We start from the raw sequence: 25,239 nt of genomic DNA, 5'->3' as shown, positions 1-25,239 counted from the left end.
TGGGCCTGGTGGCGCGTGCCTGTAATCCCAGCTACTCAGGAGGCTGAGGCAGGAGAATTGCCTGAACCCAGGAGGCGGAGGTTGCGGTGAGCCGAGATCGCGCCATCGCACTCCAGCCTGGGTAAGGAGCGAAACTCTGTCTCAAAAATAAATAAATAAATGAATAAATAAATCCCTTTCATTCCCACTCATACAAATCTTTCCCATCCTTTACAGGTCAATTGTAATGCAAGATCCTCCTGGCCAAAGGAAGTACATTTGAAGATTATGCATATCTTTTTTTTTTTTTTTTTTTTCCTGTGATGGAGTCTTGCTCTATTGCTCAGGCTGGAGTGTGATCTTGGCTCACTACGACTTCCACTTATGAGTTTAATCAATTCTCCTGCCTCAGCCTCCCAAGTAGCTGGAATTACGGACACCCACCACCATGCCCAGCTAGTTTTTGTATTTCTAATAATGGCAAGGTTTTGCCATGTTGGCCAGGCTGGTCTCGAATGCCTGACTTTGTGATCTGCCTGCCTCAGCCTCCCAAAGTGTGGGGATTACACGCATGAGACACCACACCTGGCATTTTTTTTTTTTTCTGAGACAGAGTCTCACTCGTATCACTCAGGCTGGAATGAAGTGGCATGATCTCAGCTCAGTGCAGCAACCTCTGCCTTCCGGGTTCAGGCGATTCTCCTGCCTCAGCCTCCCAACTAGCTGGGATTATGTGGCACCGTGCCCAGCTAATTTTTGTATTTTTAGTAAAGTCAGGGTTTCACCATATTGGCCAGGCTGGTCTCGAACTCCTGACCCAGGTGATCTACCCACCTTGGCCTCCCAAAGTGCTGGGATTGGGAGGTGTGAGCCACTGCGCCTAGACAAAGATCATGTATGTCTTTTAATACTATATTTTATCTTGAATTTTAGGTATCTAGGTTGGAACTCTATGGGAGCATGATCTGGCTTAGTTCTTTTGAGCAGGCCCAGAACAGAATGAAAACTCCAACATATGTTAGTTGTATGTAGAAGTTGTAGAAGTATGCGGAAGTTGGGGGGTAGTTAAAAACCTGATGAAGACCTTCACGTTTTTTTGTTTTTGTTTTTTGAAGATAAGAGTCTCACCATGTTACCCAGGCTGGAGTGCAGTGGGCGTGATCTCGGCTCACCGCAACCTCTGTCTCCCAGGTTCAAGCAATTCTCCTGCCTCAGCCTCCTGAGTAGCTGGGACTACAGGCACGCGCCACCACGCCCAGCTAATTTTTGTATTTTTAGTAGAGACAGGGTTTCACCATGTTGGCCAGGATGGTCTCGATTTCTTGGCCTCATGATCTGCCCGCCTTGGCCTCCAAAGTGCTTGGATTACAGGCGTGAGACACCACGCCCGGCCGAACCTTGAGATTTTAAAGAAAAAAGGATGAATCAAGAGAAAGGTGATAACAAAAGTTGTTTTTCAGGAATTCTCATTGTTTTACAGAAATCACATTGGTCAGGCTAGGTATAGTGGCTCACACCTGTAATTGTAGCACTTTGGGAGGCCGAAGTGGGCAGATCACAAGGTCAATAGTTTGAAACCATCCTGGCCAACATGGTGAAACCCTGTATCTACTAAAAATGCAAAAATTAGCTGGGCATGGTGGCATGTGCCTGTAGTCCCAGCTACTTGGGAGGCTGAGGCAGGAGAATCACTTGAACCCGGGAGGCAGAGGTTGCAGTGAGCCGAGATTGCACCATTGCACTCCAGCCTGGTGACAGAGTGAGACTCCATCTCAAAAAAAAAAAAAAGAATATTGATTAGTGGTTGGCTATACATAGTTAAACTATAGGATATGAGTTATGGTGTCCGATGTACTGCATCTTTCTTTTTTATTTTTTTAAGACAGAGTTTCACCATGTTGGTCAGGCTGGTCTTGAACTCCCGACCTCAGGTGATCCACCCACCTTGGCCTCCAAAGTGCTTGGATTTCAGGCGTGAGCCACCGCGCCCGGCTGTACTGCATCTTTCTTTTTTCTTTTCTTTTTTTTTTTTTTTTGAGACGGAGTTTCGCTCTTGTTACCCAGGCTGGAGTGCAATGGAGCGATCTCGGCTCACCGCAACCTCCACCTCCTAGGTTCAGACAATTCTCCTGCCTCAGCCTCCTGAGTAGCTGGGATTACAGGTACACGCCACCATGCCCAGCTAATTTTTAGTATTTTTAGTAGAGACGGGGTTTCACCGTGTTGACCAGGATGGTCTTGATCTCTTGACCTCGTGATCCACCCGCCTCAGCCTCCCAAAGTGCTGGGATTACAGGCTTGAGCCACCGCGTCCGACCTGTACTGCATCTTTCAATCAATTTTTATTTTTCTTCTAGACAAGGTCTTTTTTTTTTTTGAGACGGAGTTTCGCTCTTGTTACCCAGGCTGGAGTGCAATGGCGCGATCTCGGCTCACCGCAACCTCCGCCTCCTGGGTTCAGGCAATTCTCCTGCCTCAGCCTCCTGTAGACAAGGTCTTTCTATGTTGCCCCAATCTCAAGTGATTCTCCTACCTTAGTCTCCTGAGTAGCTGGGATTACAGGCATGCACCACCATCATTCCTCGGTTAATTTATTGCTGCTGATACTGACCCTCAGTCTAGAGTTCATATATAGAAGTCCACTTCAAAATAATCACTCGGCTCAAGGAGGGATGGGAAGTGACTGCAGTCCCATTTAAATGCCTCTCTGGGCCTGGCAATTTAAAGCGTGTTCAAATTCCTCAGATAAAAAAGTTTGTCTTTCTCAGAACAAATGGACAAACTAAAACTTATGAACACTTGAGTTCCCACTATAGCATTTGGTTTAGGGTCATGCTTGCAGGCCACACAAACGGGTACAGCTGATAGTGAAAATGAGGTTAGTGAGTACATTTTTTTTTTTTTTTTTTTGAGATGGAGTCTTGCTGTGTCGCCAGGCTGGAGTGCAGTAGTGCAATCTCGGCTCACTGCAACCTCCATCTCCCGGGTTCAAGTGATTCTCCTGCCTCAGCCTCCCAAATAGCTGGGACTACAGGAGTACACCACCACACCCAGCTAATTTTTGTATTTTTAGCAGAGACAGTTTCACTATGTTGGCCAGGCTGGTCTTGAACTCCTGCCCTCGTGATTTGCCAGCCTCGGCCTCCCAAATTGCTGAGATTACAGGCATGAGCCACCGCTCCCAGCCATGAGTACATTTTTTTGTTTTGTTTTTAAATTATAGAGACAGGGACTCACTATGTAGCCCATGCTGGTCTCAAACTCCTGGCCTCAAGCTATTCCCCTGTCTCCGCCTCCCAAATTGCTCAGATTATAGGTGTGAAACACCGCTCCTGGCCAAGGAGTACATTAACCGATAACCAAGTATGTGAAGTTTACTTTTACTTTTTTTTTTTTTTAATTAAAAAAAAAATTGAGCAGGGCGCAGTGGCTCAAACCTGTAATCCCAGCACTTTGGGAGGCCGAGGCGGGTGGATCACGAGGTCGAGAGATCGAGACCATCCTGGTCAACAAGGTGAAACCCCGTCTCTACTAAAAATACAAAACATTAGCTGGGCATGGTGGCGCGTGCCTGTAATCCCAGCTACTCGGGAGGCTGAGGCAGGAGAATTGCCTGAACCCAGGAGGTGGAGGTTGCGGTGAGCCGAGATCACGCCATTGCACTCCAGCCTGGGTAACAAGAGTGAAACTCCGTCTCAAAAAAAAAAAAAAAAAAAAAAAAAATTGAGATGGGGTTTCACCATGTTGGTCAGACTGGTCTCGAACTCCTGACCTCAGGTAATCCACCCACCTCAGCCTCCCATTGTGCTGGGATTACAGACGTGAGCCAATGCACCCGGCCACTTTTACTCTATGTTATATGTTATCCTTGAATACATAATATAGGACTTTTGGAAAACTTAAAAAACTCATCATAATTGACATATTTATATCATTCCACACAGTCTGAAACTGGGACAAAATACTGAAACTAGAATTGCCTTGGAAAATCTGGGGATCTGGTCACTGTATTAATAGTATTCTCATCAACTCTTCTAGGTAATTTTTAAACTTTTAAAATGTGTAAGTTCTTAGCCATAGAAAAGCTTAAATATTGTTGAATTAATTACAGAGGGTTTAGAAACAATCTGATCTTTCTTCCTTTTTATAATAAATTGCCTTAGGACTTCAATCCTGTCAGCCATAGGTCCTTTCATTTTACAGCAGTAATCTTTGTCACTCATAGGTATTAAAACATGGCTTGAGGAGGTTGAGGGAGGTGGGAGCATTGCTTGAGCCCAGGAGTTCAAGACCAGCCTCAGTGAGATAGTGAGACCTTGTCTCTACAAAAAATTAAAAAATTAGCTGAGCATGGTGGTGTGTGCCTGTAGTCCTAGCTACTTGAGAGGCTGAGGTGGGAGACTCTTGAGCCCAGGAGGTCAGGGTTTGCAGTGAGCCATCATCATGTCACTGCACTCTAGCCTGGGCAACAGAACAAGACTCTGTCTCAGAAAACAAAAAATCGGCTGGGCGCGGTGGCTCAAGCCTGTAATCCCAGCACTTTGGGAGGCCGAGGCGGGTGGATCACGAGGTCGAGAGATCGAGACCATCCTGGTCAACATGGTGAAACCCCATCTACTAAAAATACAAAAAACTAGCTGGGCGTGGTGGCGCGTGCCTGTAATCCCAGCTACTTAGGAGGCTGAGGCAGGAGAATTGCCTGAGCCCAGGAGGCGGAGGTTGTGGTGAGCCGAGACCGCGCCATTGCACTCCAGCCTGGGTAACAAGAGCGAAACTCCATCTCAAAAAAAAAAAAAAAAACAAAAAAGCAACAACAAAAAAACCACAGAAAACTCATGGCCCAAAATTGTTAAAGTGGATACATATTTTAATATTGAGCAGACCAGGCGCAGTGGCTCACGCCTGTAATCTCAGCCCTTTGGGAGGTCAAGGCCAGTGGATCACATGAGGACAGGAGTTCGAAACCAGCCTGACCAACATGGTGAAACACCATCTCTACTTAAAATACAAAATTAGCTGGGCATAGTGGCACATGCCTGTGATCCCGGCTACTTGGGAGGCTGAGGCAGGAGAATTGCTCGGTTGAACCCAGGAGGTGAAGGTTGCAGTGAACTGAGATAGCACTCCAGCCTGGGCAACAAGAGCGAAACTCCATCTCAAAAAATATATACATATATTCAGCAAAATTCTCTTAAAGAGAATGCAATTTAAAATTGCATTTAAAGAAGTTATCTCTTTAAATCAAATAACATCTTTAAATAAAGATTTGGCCAGGCATGGTGGCTCACACCCGTAATCCTGGCACTTTGGGAGGCTAAGGTGGGCGGATCACAAGGTTAAGAATTCAAGACCGCCGGGCGCGGTGGCTCAAGCCTGTAATCCCAGCACTTTGGGAGGCCGAGGCGGGTGGATCACAAGGTCGAGAGATCGAGACCAACCTGGTCAACATGGTGAAACCCCGTCTCTATTAAAAAATACAAAAAATTAGCTGGGCATGGTGGCGCGTGCCTATAATCCCAGCTACTCAGGAGGCTGAGGCAGGAGAATTGCCTGAACCCAGGAGGCGGAGGTTGCGGTGAGCGAGATCGCGCCATTGCACTCCAGCCTGGGTAACAAGAGCGAAACTCCGTCTCAAAAAAAAAAAAAAAAAAAAAAAAAAAAAAAGAATTCAAGACCATCCTGGTCAACATAGTGAAACCTCGTCTCTACTAAAAATACAAAAAAAATTAGCCAGGTGTGGTGGCGGGCATCTGTAGTCCCAGCTATTTGGGAGGCTGAAGCAGGAGAATCTCTTGAACCCGGGAGGCGGAGGTTGCACTAAGCCAAGATTGCACCACTGCACTCCAGCCTGGCAACAGAGCAAGACTCTGACTCAATAAATAAATAAAATTCAAGATGCTGACATTTAAAAGACTAAAATTTGCGCCGGGCGCGGTGGCTCAAGCCTGTAATCCCAGCACTTTGGGAGGCCGAGGCGGGTGGATCACGAGGTCGAGAGATCGAGACCATCCTGGTCAACATGGTGAAACTCCGTCTCTACTAAAAGTGCAAAAAATTAGCTGGGCATGGTGGCGCGTGCCTGTAATCCCAGCTACTCAGGAGGCTGAGGCAGGAGAATTGCCTGAGCCCAGGAGGCGGAGGTTGCGGTGAGCCAAGATAGCGCCATTGCACTCCAGCCTGGGTAACAAGGGCAAAACTCCGTCTCAAAAAAAAAAAAAAAAAAAAAAAAAAGACTAAAATTTAATATTACTAGTGTCTAACACCAGGATTTGTAGCTAACTCTATTCCCAGAATAGGGCAGTAGTATGAATTTTGGGGACACAATTCAGTCCGTAACACCATGTTATTGAAGATTCACTCCTTTGTATTCTTCCATCTTGTATATTCTTTCCAATTAGCTAACTCCTGATCATACTTCCATAACCAGCATTTTTCTCATTTGTGAAACTTTCCCAGAAAAACCTAAGATCTGATTTCCTTTGTGCCACCAACTATCTCAGACATACCCATAATTTAGTATTTATTGAATCCCATGGTGAATATTTGCTTACCTCTCTAAACTGAGCACTGTAGGGGCAGAGACTTGATTTTTACCTATCTCTATTTTCAGAGTGCCTAATAAATAGGTGATCAAAATGTCTAATTAGCTGAATAAATTATGTCCAATGTATATCCTTAGGACTCCTAATATCGAAATAAGCTACAACCTAATTAGATAACGTAATTATGGAAAAGATTCGTTAATAAAATTATTTTTATAAGTCTCAAAAAAATGTCTCTTAGATCGAGACCATCCTGGTCAACATGGTGAAACTCCGTCTCTACTAAAAATACAAAACATTAGCTGGGCATGGTGGCACGTGCCTGTAGTCCCAGCTACTCGGGAGGCTGAGGCAGGAGAATCGCCTAAACCCAGGAGGCGGAGGTTGCGGTGAGCCAAGATCACGCCATTGCACTCCAGCCTGGGTAACAAGAGCGAAACTCCATCTCAAAAAAAAAAAAAAAAAAAAAGTATCTTAGATAAGTAAATCCTTCTAGGAATGTAGGCAGATTGGGCGTGATAATCCAAGTAAGGGGATCCACTTTTCTTATTTTGTTTTTTTGAGGTAAGGTCTCACTCCGTCTCCCAGGTTGGAATGCGGTTGTGCAGTATCGGCTCACTGCAAGCTCCACCTCCGGGGCCCAAGCAATCTGAGTCACTGGGACTGCAGGTGCTCACCAGCATGCCCAGCTAATTTTCTATAGAGACAGGGATTTGCCAAGTTGCCCAGGCTGGTCTCCAACTCCTGAGCTCAAGCGGTCCACCCACATCAGCCTTCCAGAGTGCTGGGATTACAGACGTGAGCCACCAAGCCCAGCAGTTTTATTTCCCACACATTGTTTATTTTTATTATTTTATTTTATTTTATTTATTTTTGAGTCATTTTCTCACTCTGTTGCCCAGGCTGGAGTGATCTCAGCTCACTGGAACCTCCCTCTCCCTAGTCACGCAATTCTCGAGCCTCTGCCTCCTGAGTAGCTGGAATTACAGGTCCATGCCACCACGCACAGCTAGTTTTTCCGTTTTTAGTAGAGATGGGTTTTGACATGTTGGCCAGGCTAGTTTCGAACTCCTGACCTCAAGCAATCCACCCACCTCAGCCTTCCAAAGTCCTGGGATCACAGGTGTGAGCCACCATACCTGGCCTGGCTTGTTAATTATAAGTAATTATTTTTATTATTTTTTAAAACAAGTACGCTTTATTTTATTTTTTTATTTTTTATTATACTTTAAGTTCTGGGGTACATATGCAGAGCATGCAGATTTGTTACATAGGTATACAAACCACCATGCTTTATCGATCACCCCATCAACTACATTAAAACAAGTAATTTTTAATACTTAGCAGAGATAAAATTGGTTCTACCATACTATCACATCACATATATTATACTTATTGTTAAGAATCAATAATGGCCGGGACTGGTGGCTCATGCCTGTAAACCTAGCACTTTGGGAGGCTGAGGTGGGCGGATCACTTGAGGTCAGTAGTTCAAGAGCAGCCTGGCCAACATGGTGAAATCCCATCTTTAAAAAATAAATAGGCCGGGCACGTTGGCTCAAGCCTGTAATCCCAGCACTTTGGGAGGCCGAGGCGGGTGGATGACGAGGTCAAGAGATCAAGACCATCCTGGTCAACATGGTGAAACCCCGTCTCTACTAAAAATACAAAAAATTAGCTGGGCATGGTGGCGCGTGCCTGTAATCCCAGCTACTCAGGAAGCTGAGGCAGAATTGCCTGAACCCAGGAGGCGGAGGTTGCGGTGAGCCGAGATCGCGCCATTGCACTCCAGCCTGGGTAACAAGAGCGAAACTCCGTCTCTAAATAAATAGAAGAAAAAATAGAATTAATAATGTCAGAATATGCTCTAATAGATGCCTAGAAAGGTAAGTTGAACATTATAGTTGACAAAGGAAGACCTGAGAAAAAAGGAAGAACCAGGTTACTAAGAGGGGGAAGTGAGTGCTTATGTCACAATTACCACGCCAAAAAACCACTAAAACAGCTGCCCGCAGTTCAGCCCTCAAATCTTCCCAATCCCTATATGCCAAACTAATTCTGAAAGATTATCAGTGCAAAGCAAAATCTTTGTGATTATAGACTCTCTCCAGGGTTTTCATAGCAGTTTTTCCCCCAGGATTGGAGAAACAATTGCCACTCCTTGCAGAGTATTTCAGTGCTTCCCTGAAATGACCATCGGCTCTAAAGCAGAAGCTGTTTCGGACACCGCCCCTTGCTGCTCACACCTCTGCTTGCTGCTACCGATGGGCAGGGCTGCACACATAAGTCCCCTTACTCATCATATATCCTTTTTCTTTTTTTGAGACGGAGTTTCGCTCTTGTTACCCAGGCTGGAGTGCAATGGCGCGATCTCGGCTCACCGCAACCTCCGCCCCCTGGGTTCAGGCAATTCTCCTGCCTCAGCCTCCTGAGTAGCTGGGATTACAGGCACGAGCCACCACGCCCAGCTAATTTTTGTATTTTTATTTATTTATTTTTTATTTTTTTATTTTATTTATTTTTTATTTATTTTTATTTTTTGAGACGGAGTTTCGCTCTTGTTACCCAGGCTGGAGTGCAATGGCGCGATCTCGGCTCACCGCAACCTCCGCCTCCTGGGTTCAGGCAATTTTCCTGCCTCAGCCTCCTAAGTAGCTGGGATTACAGGCACGTGCCACCATGCCCAGCTAATTTTTTATATTTTTAGTAGAGACGGGGTTTCACCATGTTGACCAGGATGGTCTCGATCTCTCGACCTTGTGATCCACCCGCCTCGGCCTCCCAAAGTGCTGGGATTACAGGCTTGAGCCACCGCGCCCGGCCTAATTTTTGTATTTTTAGTAGAGACGGGGTTTCACCTTGTTGACCAGGATGGTCTCAATCTCTTGACCTTGTGATCCACCCGCCTCAGCCTCCCAAAGTGCTGGGATTACAGGCTTGAGCCACCACACCCGCCCATATATCCTCTTTAACACCCAGAAGAATGTAAAAGATAGGAGACAACCTGAGACTTGGCATTAGTACTTTATCTATATCCTCTTACTGTCAATACCAGAAAAAATAGGTAGGAGAGAGAATTTTTACGGTTTGGTCTCGTTGACTAAGGAGAGGGTTGGATGCCAGAACAGGAAGAGTTTAGACATTCGAACAAGTCACTTTCTTTCCCTAAATATCAATTTCAATATTTAAATTGGAGGTTGTCACACCCATCTCACAAAATTATTGGAAAAATTAAATGAGACAATGAAAGTGAAAAAAGGCAGATACAGCCAGTGGCCATGAGCCGCAGCGGGCGTGGAAATTTGTTGCACTTCTTGGGGCTTTGTTTGTTTGTTTGTTTTTCCCTTGGGTTTTTAAATTTTTCGTTATTTTGGACAAAATGTCCGCCCGTGGTGTAAACATTGAGCGAGGAACCTTGGTGGTGTTGGGAGCTTTGCAGAAGTTTTCCAAGAGATAACGTCACCAAGATGTCCAGTGATGGACAAAGGTCCGATGATGGGAGCCCCAGCACCGGCAGTGGCAGTTCAGATGCCAACCAGCGAGACCCAGCCTCTCCGGAGCCTGAAGAACAAAAGAAAGAAAACCTTCTGCCATCCAGCAGAAGAAAAACACCAAACTCTCGCCGGGCGCGGTGGCTCACGCCTGTAATCCCAGCACTTTGGGAGGCCGAGGCGGGTGGATCACGAGGTCAAGAGATCGAGACCATCCTGGTCAACATGGTGAAACCCCGTCTCTACTAAAAAATACAAAAAATGGCCGGGCGCGGTGGCTCAAGCCTGTAATCCCAGCACTTTGGGAGGCCGAGGCGGGTGGATCACGAGGTCGAGAGATCGAGACCATCCTGGTCAACAAGGTGAAACCCCGTCTCTACTAAAAATACAAAAAGTTAGCTGGGCATGGTGGTGCGTGCCTGTAATCCCAGCTACTTAGGAGGCTGAGGCAGGAGAATTGCCTGAGCCCAGGAGGCGGAGGTTGCGGTAAGCCGAGATCGCGCCATTGCACTCCAGCCTGGGTAACGAGAGCGAAACTCCGTCTCAAAAAAAAAAAAAAAAAAAAAAAAAAAAAAAAAAATCAGCTGGGCATGGTGGCGCGTGCCTGTAATCCCAGCTACTCAGGAGGCTGAGGCAGGAGACTGAGGCAGGAGAATTGCCTGAACCCAGGAGGCGGAGGTTGCGGTGAGCTGAGATCGCACCATTGTACTCCAGCCTGGGTAACAAGAGTGAAACTCCATCTCAAAAAAAAAGAAAGAAAAACACCAAACTCTCTAGCAAAACCACTGCCAAGTGATTCACCAGTGCTAAAAGAATTCAAAAGGAGCTAGCTGAAATAACCCTTGATCCTCCTCCTATTTGCAGTGCTGGGCCTGAAGGAGATAACATTTGTGAATGGAGAGCCACTATACTTGGTCCACCGGGTTCTGTTTATGAAGGTGGTGTGTTTTTTCTGGATATCACATTTTCTTCAGATTATCCATTTAAGCCACCAAAGGTTACTTTCCGCACCAGCATCTATCACTGCAGCATCAACAGTCAGGGAGTCATCTGTCTGGACATCCTTAAAGACAACTGGAGTCCTGCTTTCACTATTTCAGAGGTTTTGCTATTTGTTCCCTTTTGACAGACTGCAACCCTGTGGATCCTCTGGTTGGAAGCCTAGCCACTCAGTATTTGACCAACAGAGCAGAACACGGCAGGATAGCCAGACAGCGGACCAAGAGATACGCAACATAATTCACATAATTGGTATGCAGTGTGAAGAAGCAGAAGGTATCTTCTCACTGTGCTGCAAATCTTTTTTTTTTTTTTTTTTTTTTTTGAGACGGAGTTTCGCTCTTGTTACCCAGGCTGGAGTGCAATGGCGTGATCTCGGCTCACCGCAACCTCCAACTCCTGGGTTCAGGCAATTCTGCCTCAGCCTCCTGAGTAGCTGGGATTACAGGCATGTGCCACCATGCCCAGCTAATTTTTTGTATTTTTAGTAGAGATGGGGTTTCACCATGTTGACCAGGATGGCCTCGATCTCTTGACCTCGTGATCCACCTGCCTTAGCCTCCCAAAGTGCTGGGATTACAGGCGTGAGCCACCGCACCCGGCCTTGCTGCAAATCTTTATAGCCTTTGCAATACGGACTTCTGTGTATATATTATACTGATTCTACTCTGCTTTTATCCTTTGGAGCCTGGGAGAATCCCCAAAAAGGTAAATGCTATCAAAGGTAGAACTCTGTAGCTGTAGATTAGTTATGTTTAAAACGCCTACTTGCAAGTCTTGCTTCTTTGGGATATCAAAATGTATTTTGAGGCCGGGCGTGGTGGCTCATGCCTGTAACCCAAGCACTTTGGAGGCCAAGGCGGGTGGATCACCTGAGATCGGGAATTCAAGATCAGCCTGACCAACATGGGGAAACCCTGTCTTTATTTTTAAAAAAAAAAAAAGGCCGGGCGCGGTGGCTCAAGCCTGTAATCCCAGCACTTTGGGAGGCCGAGGCGGGTGGATCACGAGGTCAAGAGATCGAGGCCATCCTGGTCAACATGGTGAAACCCCATCTCTACTAAAAATACAAAAAATTAGCTGGGCATGGTGGCGCATGCCTGTAATCCCAGCTACTCAGGAGGCTGAGGCAGAATTGCCTGAACCCAGGAGTTGGAGGTTGCGGTGAGCCGAGATCACGCCATTGCACTCCAGCCTGGGTAACAAGAGCGAAACTCCGTCTCAAAAAAAAAAAAAAAAAAAAATGTGTTTTGTGATGTACTAAGGATACTGGTCCTGAAGTCTACCAAATATTATACTGCATTTTAGTCTAATTCATTATCTGTATGAAGTTATAAAACTAGCTGTAAATGACTAGGAATTATGTCATTTGTATTAAACCCAGATCTGAGTATGTTGTTCATGCTGTTGTGAAAAATGTTTTTTACCTTTGTCAGTTTGTAATGAGATTTCCTTTTACCCTTTGTAGCTCAGAGAGCACCTGATCATCTCAAACACAATAAACATGCTCCTGAAAAGAAAAAAAAAAGGCAGATACACTCTATAGCCCAAATATTCATTTCTTCAGTCAGTCATTATGCATTTTATTTATTTATTTATTTAGAGACATGGTCTCATTCTGTTGCCCAGGCTGGCGTGCAAGTGGCCCGATCTCGGTTCACTGCAACCTCCACATCCCGGGCAGTTCTCTGCCTCAGCCTCCCGAGTAGCTGGGATTACAGGCGCCCACCACCACACCCAGCTATTTTTTGTATTTTTAGTAGAGACAGGGTTTCACCATCTTTGCCAGGCTAGTCTTGAACCCTGAGCTTATGATCCATCTGCCTTGGCCTCCCAAAGTGCTGGGATTACAGGCGTGAGCCATTGCACCCAGCCCTTTTTTTTCATTTATTTAGTTTTTACACAGATGGGATCTCACTATATTGCCTAGGCTGGTCTCGAACTCCTGGGATCAAGCAATCATCCTGCCTCAGCCTCCCAAAATGCTAGTATAGTAGGTGTGAGTCACCACACCTGGCCTCTGAGGTGAGTTTTTTATTTATTTTGTTTTTTGAGACAGAGTCTCACTCTGTTGCCCAGGCTGGAATGCAGTGGCGTCTCGTCTCAGCTCACTGCAACCTCTGCCTCCAGGGTTCAAGTGATTCTCCTGTCTCAGCCTCCTGAGTAGCTGGGATTACAGGTGTGCACCACCTCACTGGGCTAATTTTTTTTGTATTTAGTAGAGACGGGTTTTCACCGTGTTGGCCAGGCTGGTCTCAAACTCCTGACCTAAAGTAATCCACCCACTGTGGCCTCCCAAAGTGCTGGGATTATAGGTGTGAGTCACTGCACCCAACCTGAGGTGAGTATTTTTTAAAAGTATATTTAGAAAGGGCCGGGTGTAGTGGCTCACGCCTGTAATCCCAGCACTTTGGGTGGCCAAGGCGGGTGGATCAGGAGGCCAGGAGTTTGAAACCAGCCTGGCCAGCATGGTGTAACCCTATCTCTATTAATAAAACAAACAAACAAACAAATGGAAAGTCTATTTAGGCCAGGGGCAGTGACTTATGCCTGTAATCCCAGCACTTTGGGAGGCTGAGGCGGGCGGATCACCTGAGGTCAGGAGGTCAAGACCAGCCTGACAAATTTGGTGAAACATAGTCTATACAAAAAAACTGGCTGGGTGTGGTGGCACACACCTGTAATCTCAGCTACTCAGGAGGCTGAGGTGGGAGAATCGCTTGAACCCGGGAGGCAGCGGTTGCGGTGAGCAGAGATCAAGCCACTGCACTTCAGCCTCGGTGACAGAGGGAGACTCCATCTCAAAAAAAAAAAAAAAAAAGTATATTTAGCCCAGGCACAGTGGCTCACGCCTGGAATCCCAGCACTTTGGGAGGCTGAGGTGGGCACATTACCTAAGGTTGGGTGTTTGAGACAGCCTGATCAACATGGAGAAATACTATCTCTACTAAAAATACAAAATTAGCTTGTCAAGGTGGCGCGCACCTACAATCCCACCTACTCCGGAGGCTGAGGTGGGAGAATTGCTTGAATCCGAGAGATGGAGCTTGCGGTGAACCGAGATTGAGCCATTGCACTGCAGCCTGGGCAACATGAGCGAAAGTATATTTAGGTCAGGTGCTGTGGCTCAGGCCTGTAATCCCAGCACTTAGGGAGGCCGAGGCGGGCAGATCACCTGAGGTCAGGAATTTGAGACCAGCCTGGCTAACATGGTCAAACCCTGTCTCTACTAAAATTAACACAAAAATTAACCAGGTGTAGTAGTGCCTGCCTGTAATCCTGGCTACTCAGGGGGCTGAGGCAGGAGAATCAATTGATCTCAGGAGGTGAGGTTGCAGTGAGCTGAGATCGCACCACTGCACTTAGTCTGGGAGACAGCATGAGACTCTATCTCAAAAAAAAAAAAGGCTCTGCCCATTTATGTATTTTTCATCAATTATTTATTGAATACCTACTGCATGCTAGATATACTACTAGGCACAGACAATATAAATGCCACTAAGTCAAAGTCTCTACCCTCATAGAGCTTAAATATTATTTTATTTATTTATATTTTATTTTATTTATATTTTTGAGACAGCCTCACTTTGTCATCTAGGCTAGTGCAGTGGCATGGCACCATCATTATTCTCTGCCACCTGGACCTCCTGGCTCAAGCGAGGTTGGGGCTGCGGTGAGCCATGGTGCCGAGATCTTCCTGCGTCAGCCTCCCGAGCAGCTGGGACTATATGTGCATAACACCCTGCCTGGTTAATTTTGTTGGTTTTTAGTAGAGACGAAGTCTTCCCATGAAGCCCAGGATGGTCTCAAATTCCTGAGCTCAAGTGATCCTCCTGCCTTGGCCTCCCAAAGTACTGGGATTACGAGATATGAGCCACTGTGCCCAACATCTAAATTTCAATACGGAAGCTATTTGTGATGTTTTATGTGTCAACTTGGTTGGACTACAGTGCCCAGATATGTGGTCAAACCTCATTCTAAATGTTTCTTTTTTTTCCTTTTTTTTTTTTTGAGACGGAGTTTCGCTCTTATTACCCAGGCTGGAGTGCAATGGCGCGATCTCGGCTCACCGCAACCTCCGCCTCCTGGGTTCAGGCAATTCTCCTGCCTCAGCCTCCTGAGTAGCTGGGATTACAGGCACGCACCACCATGCCCAGCTAATTTTTTGTATTTTTAGTAGAGACGGGGTGCTGGGCGCGGCGGCTCACGCCTGTAATCCCAGCACTTTGGGAGGCCGAGGCGGGTGGATCATGAGGTCGAGAGATCGAGACCATCCTGGTCATCCTGGTGAAACCCCATCTCTACTAAAAATACAAAAAATTAGCTGGGCATGGTGGCGTGTGCCTGTAGTCCCAGCTACTCAGGAGGCTGAGGCAGGAGAATTGCCTGAACCCAGGAGGCGGAGGTTGCAGTGAGCCGAGATCGCGCCATTGCACTCCAGCCTGGGTAACGAGAGCGAAACTCTGTCTCAAAAAAAAAAAAAAAAAAAAAAAAAAAGAGACGGGGTTTCACCATGTTGACCAGGATGGTCTCGATCTCTTGACCTCGTGATCCACCCACCTCGGCCTCCCAAAGTGCTGGGATTACAGGCTTGAGCCACCGCGCCCGGCCCTCATTCTAAATGTTTCTGTGAGAGTGTTTGGGATGAGATTTATGTTTAAATCAGTGGACTTTAAGTAAAGAAGATTATCTTCCATATTGTGGGTGGGCCTCATCCAATCAGTTGAAGGCCTGAAAACAACAGACTGACTCCCTGAGCAAGAGGGAATTCTGCCAGCAAAGGGGCTTCAGACTTCAACTGCAATATCAGCTCTTTCTGGGTTTCTAGAGAGTCAGCCCTTCTTTTTTTTTTTTTTTTTTGAGACAGAGTGTCGCTCTTGTTACCCAGGCTGGAGTGCAATGGCACGATCTCGGCTCACCGAAACCTCTGCCTCCTGGGTTCAGGCAATTCTCCGGCCTCAGCCTCCTGAGTAGCTGGGACTACAGGCACGCGCCACCATGCCCAGCTAATTTTTTGTATTTTTAGTAGAGACGGGGTTTCACCACGTTGACCAGGATGGTCTCAATCTCTCGACCTCGTGATCCACCTGCCTCAGCCTCCCAAAGTGCTGGGATTACAGGCTTGAGCCACCGCGTCCGGCAAGAGAGTCAGCCCTTCTTGCAGTTTTTGGACTTGCCAGCCTCTATAATCATGTGTGCCAGGCCAGGTGTGGAGGCTCATGCCTGTAATTCTAGCACTTTGGGAAGCCAAGGGGTGGGGGTGGATCACCTGAGGTTGGGAGTTCGAGACCAGCCTCACTAACATGGAGAAACCCCATCTCTACTAAAAATATAAAAAACTAGCTGGGCGTGGTGGCGCATGTCTGTAATCCCAGCTACTTGGGAGGCTGAGGCAGGAGAATCATTTAAACCTGGGAGGCAGAGGTTGCGGTGAGACAAGATCACACCATTGCACTCCAGCCTGGGTGACAGAGTGAGACTCGTCTAAAAAATAAATAAATAAGTAAATAAATATATCTATATACAGGCAAACATGCTTGCACACACACACACACACACACACACACACACACACACACACTTATGCACCCTATCTGGAGTACTCTAACTCATACAGATTTTGGTACTAAAAAGTAGGGTGTATGCTGGGCATGGTGGCTCAGCCTGCAGTCCAAGCACTTTGGAGGCCAAGGTGAGCAGATCAACTGAGATCAGGGGGTCAAGACCAGCCTGACCAACATAGTGAAACATCTTTAAAAAAAAAAAAAAAAAAAAAAGCCGGGCGCGGTGGCTCAAGCCTGTATTCCCAGCACTTCGGGAGGCTGAGGCGGGTGGATCACGAGGTCGAGAGATCGAGACCATCCTGGTCAACATGGTGAAACCCCGTCTCTACTAAAGATACAAAAAATTAGCTGGGCATGGTGGCACGAGCCTGTAATCCCAGCTACTCAGGAGGCTGAGGCAGGAGAATTGCCTGAGCCCAGGAGGCGGAGGTTGCGGTGAGCCGAGATCGCGCCATTGCACTCCAGCCTGGGTAACAAGAGCGAAACTCCGTCTCAAAAAAAAAAAAAAAAAAAGTAGGGTGTTACTGTAACTGTAACAAATACCTAAAAATGTGGAAATGGCTGTGGAACTGGGTAATGAGTAGCAGCTGGAAGAATTTCAAGGTAAATACTAGAAAAAGCCTAAATTGCCTTAAGGAGATTCTTGTGGCCAGGCGCGGTGGCTCAAGCCTGTAAGCACAGCACTTTGGGAGGCCAAAGTGGGTGGATCACCTGAGATCAGAAGTTCGAGACTAGCCTGACCAACACGGAAAAATCCCGTCTCTACTAAAAATACAAAATTAGCCAGGTTTAGTGGTGGCACATGCCTGTAATCCCAGCGACCCAGGAGTCTGAGGCAGGAGAATCGCCTGAACCCAGGAGGCAGATGTTGTAGGGAGCTGAGATTGCACCATTGCACTCCAGCCTGAGCAACAAGAGTGAAACTCTGTCTCAAAAAAAACCAGATTTTTTTTTTTTTTTTTTTTTTTTTGAGACGGAGTTTCGCTCTTGTTACCCAGGCTGGAGTGCAATGGCGCGATCTCGGCTCACCGCAACCTCCGCCTCCTGGGTTCAGGCAATTCTCCTGCCTCAGCCTCCTGAGTAGCTGGGATTACAGGCACGCACCACCATGCCCAGCTAATTTTTTGTATTTTTAGTAGAGACAGGGTTTCACCATGTTGACCAGGTTGGTCTTGATCTCTTGACCTCGTGATCCACCCACCTCGGCCTCCCAAAGTGCTGGGATTACAGGCTTGAGGCACCGTGCCCGGCCCAGATTTTTTTTTTTTTTTTTTTTAACTTCCAAGCATCAGAAAGAGGTTCTTGGTAGGAATATCAATATTAAAAGTGATTCTGGGGACTCCATGTTTGGATTCCCTTCCACGAACACTCTCGTGGAAGCTGCTTTTCTCTATCCTGGATTTTCCCCCTGAGTCCCCTTCCACACACTCTTGTGGAAGCCTGGCTTCCCCTCCTGAACTCCACTTCTCTCTCTATTCCCTTTCAAAAAAAAAGAAAAAAAAAAAGTGATTCTGGGCCGGGTGTGGTGGCTCACACCTGTAATTGCAACACTTTGGGAGACTGAGGCAGGCAGATCCGGTCAGGAAGTCAAGACCATTCTGGCTAACACAGTGAAGCCCTGTCTCTACTAAAAATACAAAACTTAGCCGGGCGTGGTGGCACATGCCTGTAATCCTAGCTATGTGGAGGCTGAGGCAGGAGAATGGCTTGAACCTGGAGGCGGAGGTTGTAGTGAGCTGAGATCGCGCCACTGCACTCCAGCCTGGGGGACAGATCGAGACTTGGTCTCAAAAAAAAAAAAAAAAGGTGATTCTGTTTCTCCATGGGACCTCTGAAAAATAAATATGCAAAAAAATAAAATAAAATAAAAAGGTGATTCTGTCTGTGAGTTCTCTGATGGAAATGAGGAACATGTTATTGGAAACTGAAGAAAAAGTAATCCATGTTATAGCTTGGCTCAATATTGTGTCAATGTTTTGTGGAAAGAACTTGTTTGTGATGAAATGCATATTTAGCTGAGGTGATTTCTAAGCAAAATCCTGAGGGTATGGCCTGGTTTCTCCTTGCTGCTTATAGTAACATGTGAGAAGAAGAGAGAAACTGAATGAGAAATTGTAAGCAAAAAGGAACCATTATTTGAAGACTTGGGAAATTCTTGGCCTATCTATATTGCAAAGTACTGAGAAAGCATGTTCTGGAGAGAATACTGAGTGTGGCTAGAAAATCATCCAAGCCGGGCGCGGTGGCTCACGCCTGTAATCCCAGCACTTTGGGAGGCCGAGGCAGGTGGATCACGAGGTCAGGAGATCGAGACCATCCTGGTCAACATAGTGAAACCTCGTCTCTACTAAAAATACAAAAAATTAGCTGGGCATGGTGGCGCATGCCTGTAATCCCAGCTACTCAGGAGGCTGAGGCAGGAGAATTGCCTGAACCCAGGAGGTGGAGGCTGCGGTGAGCCGAGATCGCGCCATTGCACTCCAGCCTGGGTAACAAGAGCGAAACTCCGTCTCAAAAAAAAAAAAAAAAAAAAAAGAAGAAAACCATTCAATAAAGAAATTATGGGCCAGGTGCAGTGGCTCATGCTTGTAATCCCAGCACTTTGGGAGGCCATAGTGGGCAGATCACCTGAGGTCAGGAGTTCAAGACCAGCCTGGCCAACATGGTGAAACCCTATCTCTACTAAAAATGCAGAAATTAGCTGGGCATGGTGGCACATGCCTATAATCCCAGCTACTTGGGAGGTTGAGGCAGAAGAATCGCTTAACCTGGAAGGTGGAGGTTGTAGTGAGCCAAGATTGCACCACTGGACTCCAGCCTGGGTAACACATCAAGACTCTGTCTCAAAAAAGAAAAAAAGGAATTTGCCTTGCTGGAATTTTGGCTTGGAAGACCAGTTACCTCTTTCTTCATTCTTATTTCCCCCATTTTCCCCTTTTGTAATGGGAATATCTAGCCTATGCGTGACCCACGGTTATATTATGGAAGCACAAAACTTGTCTGGTTTCCCAGGCTCAGGTTGGAAAAAAATTTGCCTCAGGATTCATTATACCTTGAGTCTTACCCATACCAGATTTAGATGATGTTCAGATGAGATTTTGGATTTGGAACTGATCCTGGAATGGGTTAAGACTTTAGGGCCTGCTGAAATAGAGATGAATGTATTTTGCATGTGAGGACAAATTTTGGGGGGCCAGGGGGCAAAGAGTCATGGACCAAATCATGTCCTAAAATTCATATGTTGCCAAGCATGGTGGCTCACGCCTGTAATTCCAGCACTTTGGGAGGCCGAGGCAGGTGGATCACCTGAGGTCCGTTCAAGACCAACCTGGCCAACAAGGTGAAACTCTGTCTCTACAAAAATACATAAATTAGCCAGGCCTGATGGCAGGTGCCTATAATCCCAGGTCCTCGGGAGCCTGAGGCAGAAGAATTGCTTGAACCTGGGAGGCAGAGGTTGTAGTGAGCCAAGATTGCGCCACTGCGCTCCAGCCTGGGCAACAGAGCAAGACTTCGTGTAAAAACAAAAAAATTCATATGTTGAAGCTCTAACCCCTAGTACTCAGAATGATGGGCCTTTAAGGAGGTATTTAAGGCCGGGTGTGGTGGCTCACGCCTGTAATCCAAGCACTTTGGAGGCCAAGGCGGGTGGATCACCTGAGGTCAGGAATTCAAGACCAGGCTGATCAACATGGTGAAACCCTGTCTTTAAAAAAAAAAAAAGGCCGGGCGCGGTGGCTCAAGCCTGTAATCCCAGCACTTTGGGAGACAGAGGCGGCTGGATCATGAGGTCAAGAGATCGAGACCATCCTGGTCAACATGGTGAAACCCCGTCTCTACTAAAAATAATAAAAAAAAATTAGCTGGGCATGGTGGCGCGTGCCTGTAATCCCAGCTACTCGGGAGGCTGAGGCAGGGGAATTCCCTGAACCCAGGAGGCGGAGGTTGCGGTGAGCCGAGATCGCGCCATTGCACTCCAGCCTGGGTAACAAGAGCGAAACTCTGTCTCAAAAAATAAAAAAAATAAAAATAAAAAGGAGGTATTTAAGGTTAAATGAAGTCACTAGGGTGGGGCTCTAGTCCAATAGGACAGGTGTCCTTATGAGAAAAGGAAGAGGCATAAGGCCTGTGAATAGAGAAAAGGCCATGTGAGGACAGTGAGAAGACAGCCATCATGACAGTTACGGGGAGGGTCTCAGGAGAAATGAACCCTGCTGGTATCTCAATCTTGGATGTCCTCAATCTCTGCCTCCCAGGTTCAAGCAATGAGAAAACACATTCCTGTTGTTTAAGCTACCTGTTTGTGGTATTTTGTCATGGCAGCCTTAGCAGACAATAAATATGTAATGTCAAGGGGACATTTTGAAGGACAGCATATCAAGGCAAGGTGATAAAGGGTTAGGGGTGGGAAAGATTAAGATAGAGTGGTTAGGGTTCCTCTCTCAATAGAGATGACACTTGAACAGAAACCTGAATCACAAGACGATGTCAACTTTGGGAGTATCTAAAAACAGCGTTTCATACAGAAGGCATTTCAAACACAGACACCGAAAGGAGGACTCGTGCTTGGCAGTGCATCAGAAGGCAGATTTGGCAGGAGTGAAGTGAAGCAGGGGCAGAGTAGCAGGAGAAATGATGCTGAAGACGGCTAGGAGTCTGCTCATGCAGGACGCTGTAAGCAGTCACGAACGTTGTGGATTGTGTTCTAAATGTGACAGGAAGCTACGAAGCCGTTTTATTTTTTTGAGCAGAATCATGCCATTAGTTGATTTGTGTTTTTAAAAAAAGGATGAGCTGTTGAATGGAGAAGATGCTGAAGGAGGGTGCTGTGGTTTAAATGTGTGCTCCTGGCTGGGAGCGGTGGCTCACAGCTGTAATCCCAACACTTTGGGAGGCCAGGTGGGCGGATCACAAGGTTAAGAGTTCGAGACCAGCTCGGCTAATTTGGTGAAACCCCGTCTCTACTAAAAATGTAAAAATTAGCCAGCCGGCCGGGCGCAGTGGCTCACGTCTGTAATCCCAGCACTTTGGGAGGCCGAGGCGGGTGGATCACAAGGTCGAGAGATCGAGACCAACCTGGTCAACATGGTGAAACCCCGTCTCTACTAAAAAAAAATACAAAAAATTAGCTGGGCATGGTGGCGCGTGCCTGTAATCCCAGCTACTCAGGAGGCTGAGGCAGGAGAATTGCCTGAACCCAGGAGGCGGAGGTTGCGGTGAGCCGAGATCGCGCCATTGCACTCCAGCCTGGGTAACAAGAGCGAAACTCCGTCTCAAAAAAAAAAAAAAAAAAAAAAAAAAAAATTAGCCAGCCATGCCGGGCACGGTGGCTCAAGCAAGCCTGTAATCCCAGCACTTTGGGAGGCCGAGGTGGGTGGATCACGAGGTCAAGAGATCGAGACCATCCTGGTCAACATGGTGAAACCCCGTCTCTACTAAAAAATCCAAAAAAATTAGCTGGGCATGGTGGCACGTGCCTGTAATCCCAGCTACTCAGGAGGCTGAGGCAGGAGAATTGCCTGAACCCAGGAGGCGGAGGTTGCAGTGAGCCGAGATCGCGCCATTGCACTCCAGCCTGGGTAACAAGCGAAACTCCGTCTCAAAAAAATAAAAAAAATAAAAATAAATAAAATACAAAATTAGCCAGGAGTGGTGGCACATGCCTGTAATCCCAGCTACTCAGGAGGCGGAAGCTGAAGAATTGCTTGAACTCAAGAGGCAGAGTTTGCGGTGAGCCCAGATTGTGCCACTGCATTCCAGCCTGGGAAAGAAGAGGGAAACTGGGTCTCAGAAGAAAAAAACAAGAGGTAGGGAAGGGGTTTCAGAGAGTTTGCTCCTTTTTACCCTTCTGCCTTTCACCATGTGAGGACACAGCATTCTTCTCCCTACTGAGGATGCAGCAACAGGTGCCACCTTAGAAGCAGAGAGCAGCCCTCACCAAACATCAAACCTGCAGGCACCTTGACCTTGAACTTCCCAACCTTCAGAACTGTGAGAAATACATTTCTTTCTTTCTTCTTCTTCTTCTTCTTCTTTTTTTTTTTTTTTTTTTTTTTTTTTGAGACGGAGTTTCGCTCTTGTTACCCAGGCTGGAGTGTAATGGTGCGATCTCGGCTCACCGCAACCTCCGCCTCCTGGGTTCAGGCAATTCTCCCGCCTCAGGCTCCCGAGTAGCTGGGATTACAGGCACACGCCACCATGCCCAGCTAATGTTCTTGTATTTTTAGTAGAGACGGGGTTTCACCTTGTTGACCAGGATGGTCTCGATCTCTTGACCTCGTGATCCACCCGCCTCGGCCTCCCAAAGTGCTGGGATTACAGGCATGAGCCACCGCGCCTGGCCCGAGAAATACATTTCTACTGTTTATAAATTACTCAGTCTGGGCCGGGCATGGTGGCTCATGCCTGTAATCCCAGCACTTTGTTTGGGAGGCCGAGGCAGGGGGATCACATTAGGCCAGGAGTTCGAGACCAGCATGGCCAACATGGTGAAACCCTGTCTCTACTAAAAATACAAAAATTAGCCAGGCACAGTGGCCTGTAATCCGTTACTTGGGGAGGCTGAGGCAGGAGAATCGCTTGAACCTGGGAGGTGGAGGTTGCAGTGAGCCAAGATTGTGCCACTGCCCTCCAGCCTGGGTGACAGGGTGAGACTCCATCTCAAAGAGAAAACAACAACAAAAAAATCAAACAATCTGTGTTACTTTGCTGTTTCTGTTTTGTTTTTGAGACAAGAGTTTCGCTGTTGCAGCCCAGGCTGGAGTGCAGTGGTGTGATCTTGGCTTATTGCAACCTCTGCCTCAAGTGATTCTCTTGCCTCAGCCTTGAGAGTAGTTAGGACTACAGGTGCGAGCCACCACGCCCAGCTAATTTTTGTAGTTTAGTAGAGACAGAGTTTCACCATATTGGTCAAGCTGATCTTGAACTCCTAACCTCCTGATCCACCCACCTCGGCCTCCTAAAGTGCTGGAATTATAGGCATGAGCCACCTCGCCCGGCCTATGTTACTTTGTTATAGCAGCATGAACAGACTAAGTAAGACAGAAGGTAAGAGTAGGAGCATAAGGACCAGTTAGGAGGCAACTGGTCCAGATGATAAATGGCTTCGTAGTGGGCTGCTGTTGGATTTGAAACGTGTTTTCTTTTTTTGAAATGTGTTTTCAAGGTGCAACCTACAGGTGGTCTAGATGTTGGGCATAAATGAAGAATGGGAGTCAAGAATGATCCTAGAGCTGGGTGTGGTGGCACAAACCTGTAATCCTAGCACTTTGGGAGGCTGAGGCAGGTGGATCACGAGGTCAGAAATTCAAGACCAGCCTGGCCAATATGGTGAAACCCCGTCTCTAAAAAAAAATTTTAAAAATAAAATAAAAAATAAAAAAAAATAGCCGGGCTCGGTGGCTCAAGCCTGTAATCCCAGCACTTTGGGAGGCCGAGGCGGGTGGATCACGAGGTCGAGAGATCGAGACCATCTTGGTCAACATAGTGAAACCCTGTCTCTACTAAAAATACAAAACACTAGCTGGGCATGGTGGCACGTGCCTGTAATCCCAGCTACTTAGGAGGCTGAGGCAGGAGAATTGCCTGAGCCCAGGAGGCAGAGGTTGCGGTGAGCCGAGATCGCGCCATTGCACTCCAGCCTGGGTAACGAGAGCGAAACTCCGTCTCAAAAAAAAAAAAAAAATAAAAAAAATAAAAATAAAAAAAAATAAAAATAAAAAAGAATGATCCTAAAGGTATTGGCTGGAGCAACTGGAGAACTGGAGTTGCCATTTGCCTCAGTTAGGAAAGCAGAGACTTGAGGGTCATATTAAGATTTTCATTTTAGGCCAGGCGCGGTGGCTCACGCCGGTAATCCCAGCCCTTTGGGAGGCTGAGGCGGGTGGATCACGAGGTCAAGAGATCAAGACCATGTTGAAACCCCGTCTCTACTAAAAAATACAAAAATTAGCTGGGCGCGGTGGCTGGGCGCGGTGGCGTGCACCTGTAGTCTCAGCTACTCGGGAGGCTGAGGCAGAAGAATCGCTTGAACCCAGGAGGCAGAGGTTGCAGTGAGCCGAGATTGTGCCAATGCCTGGTGCCTGGCGACACAGCAACTCTGTCTCAAAAAAAAAAAAAAAAAAAGACTTTCATTTTAGATGTGCTAAGTCTGAGATATTGTTAAGATAGTCACTAAAAACAGCGTGTTCTCTTTCTTTTCTTTTTCTTTTCTTTTTTTTTTTTTTTGAGACGGAGTTTCGCTCTTGTTGCCCAGGCTGGAGTGCAATGGCGCGATCTTGGCTCACCGCAACCTCCACCTCCTGGGTTCAGGCAATTCTCCTGCCTCAGCCTCCTGAGTAGCTGGGATTACAGGCATGCGCCACCATGCCCAGCTAATTTTTTGTATTTTTAGTAGAGACGGGGTTTCACCATGTTGACCGGGATGGTCTCGATCTCTCGACCTCGTGATCCACCTGCCTCGGCCTCCCAAAGTGCTGGGATTACAGGCGTGAGCCACCACACCTGGCCCAGAGTGTTCTCTTTCATCCCTTGATGCTGGGAATATAAAGACAAAAAAGATGTTCCACCTGGGTGCAGTGGCTCATGCCTATAATCCCAGCCCTTTGGGAGACCAAGCGGGGTGGATCACCTGAGGTCAGGAGTTCAAGACCAGAATGGCCAACA

General features: G+C 46.9%; 1 pseudogene; it reads left to right on the top strand.

Annotated features, from left to right (window-relative positions):
• Positions 1–9,957: 9,957 nt before the first annotated feature.
• LOC120365045 (ubiquitin-conjugating enzyme E2 E3-like) lies at positions 9,958–11,251 on the top strand (annotated as a pseudogene).
• The last annotated feature ends 13,988 nt before the right edge of the window (positions 11,252–25,239 follow it).

The sequence above is a fragment of the Saimiri boliviensis genome, chromosome 7, assembly GCF_048565385.1.
Source record: "Saimiri boliviensis isolate mSaiBol1 chromosome 7, mSaiBol1.pri, whole genome shotgun sequence".
Taxonomy (NCBI): Eukaryota; Metazoa; Chordata; class Mammalia; order Primates; family Cebidae; genus Saimiri; species Saimiri boliviensis.
This window is presented reverse-complemented; position numbering and strand designations above follow the sequence as displayed.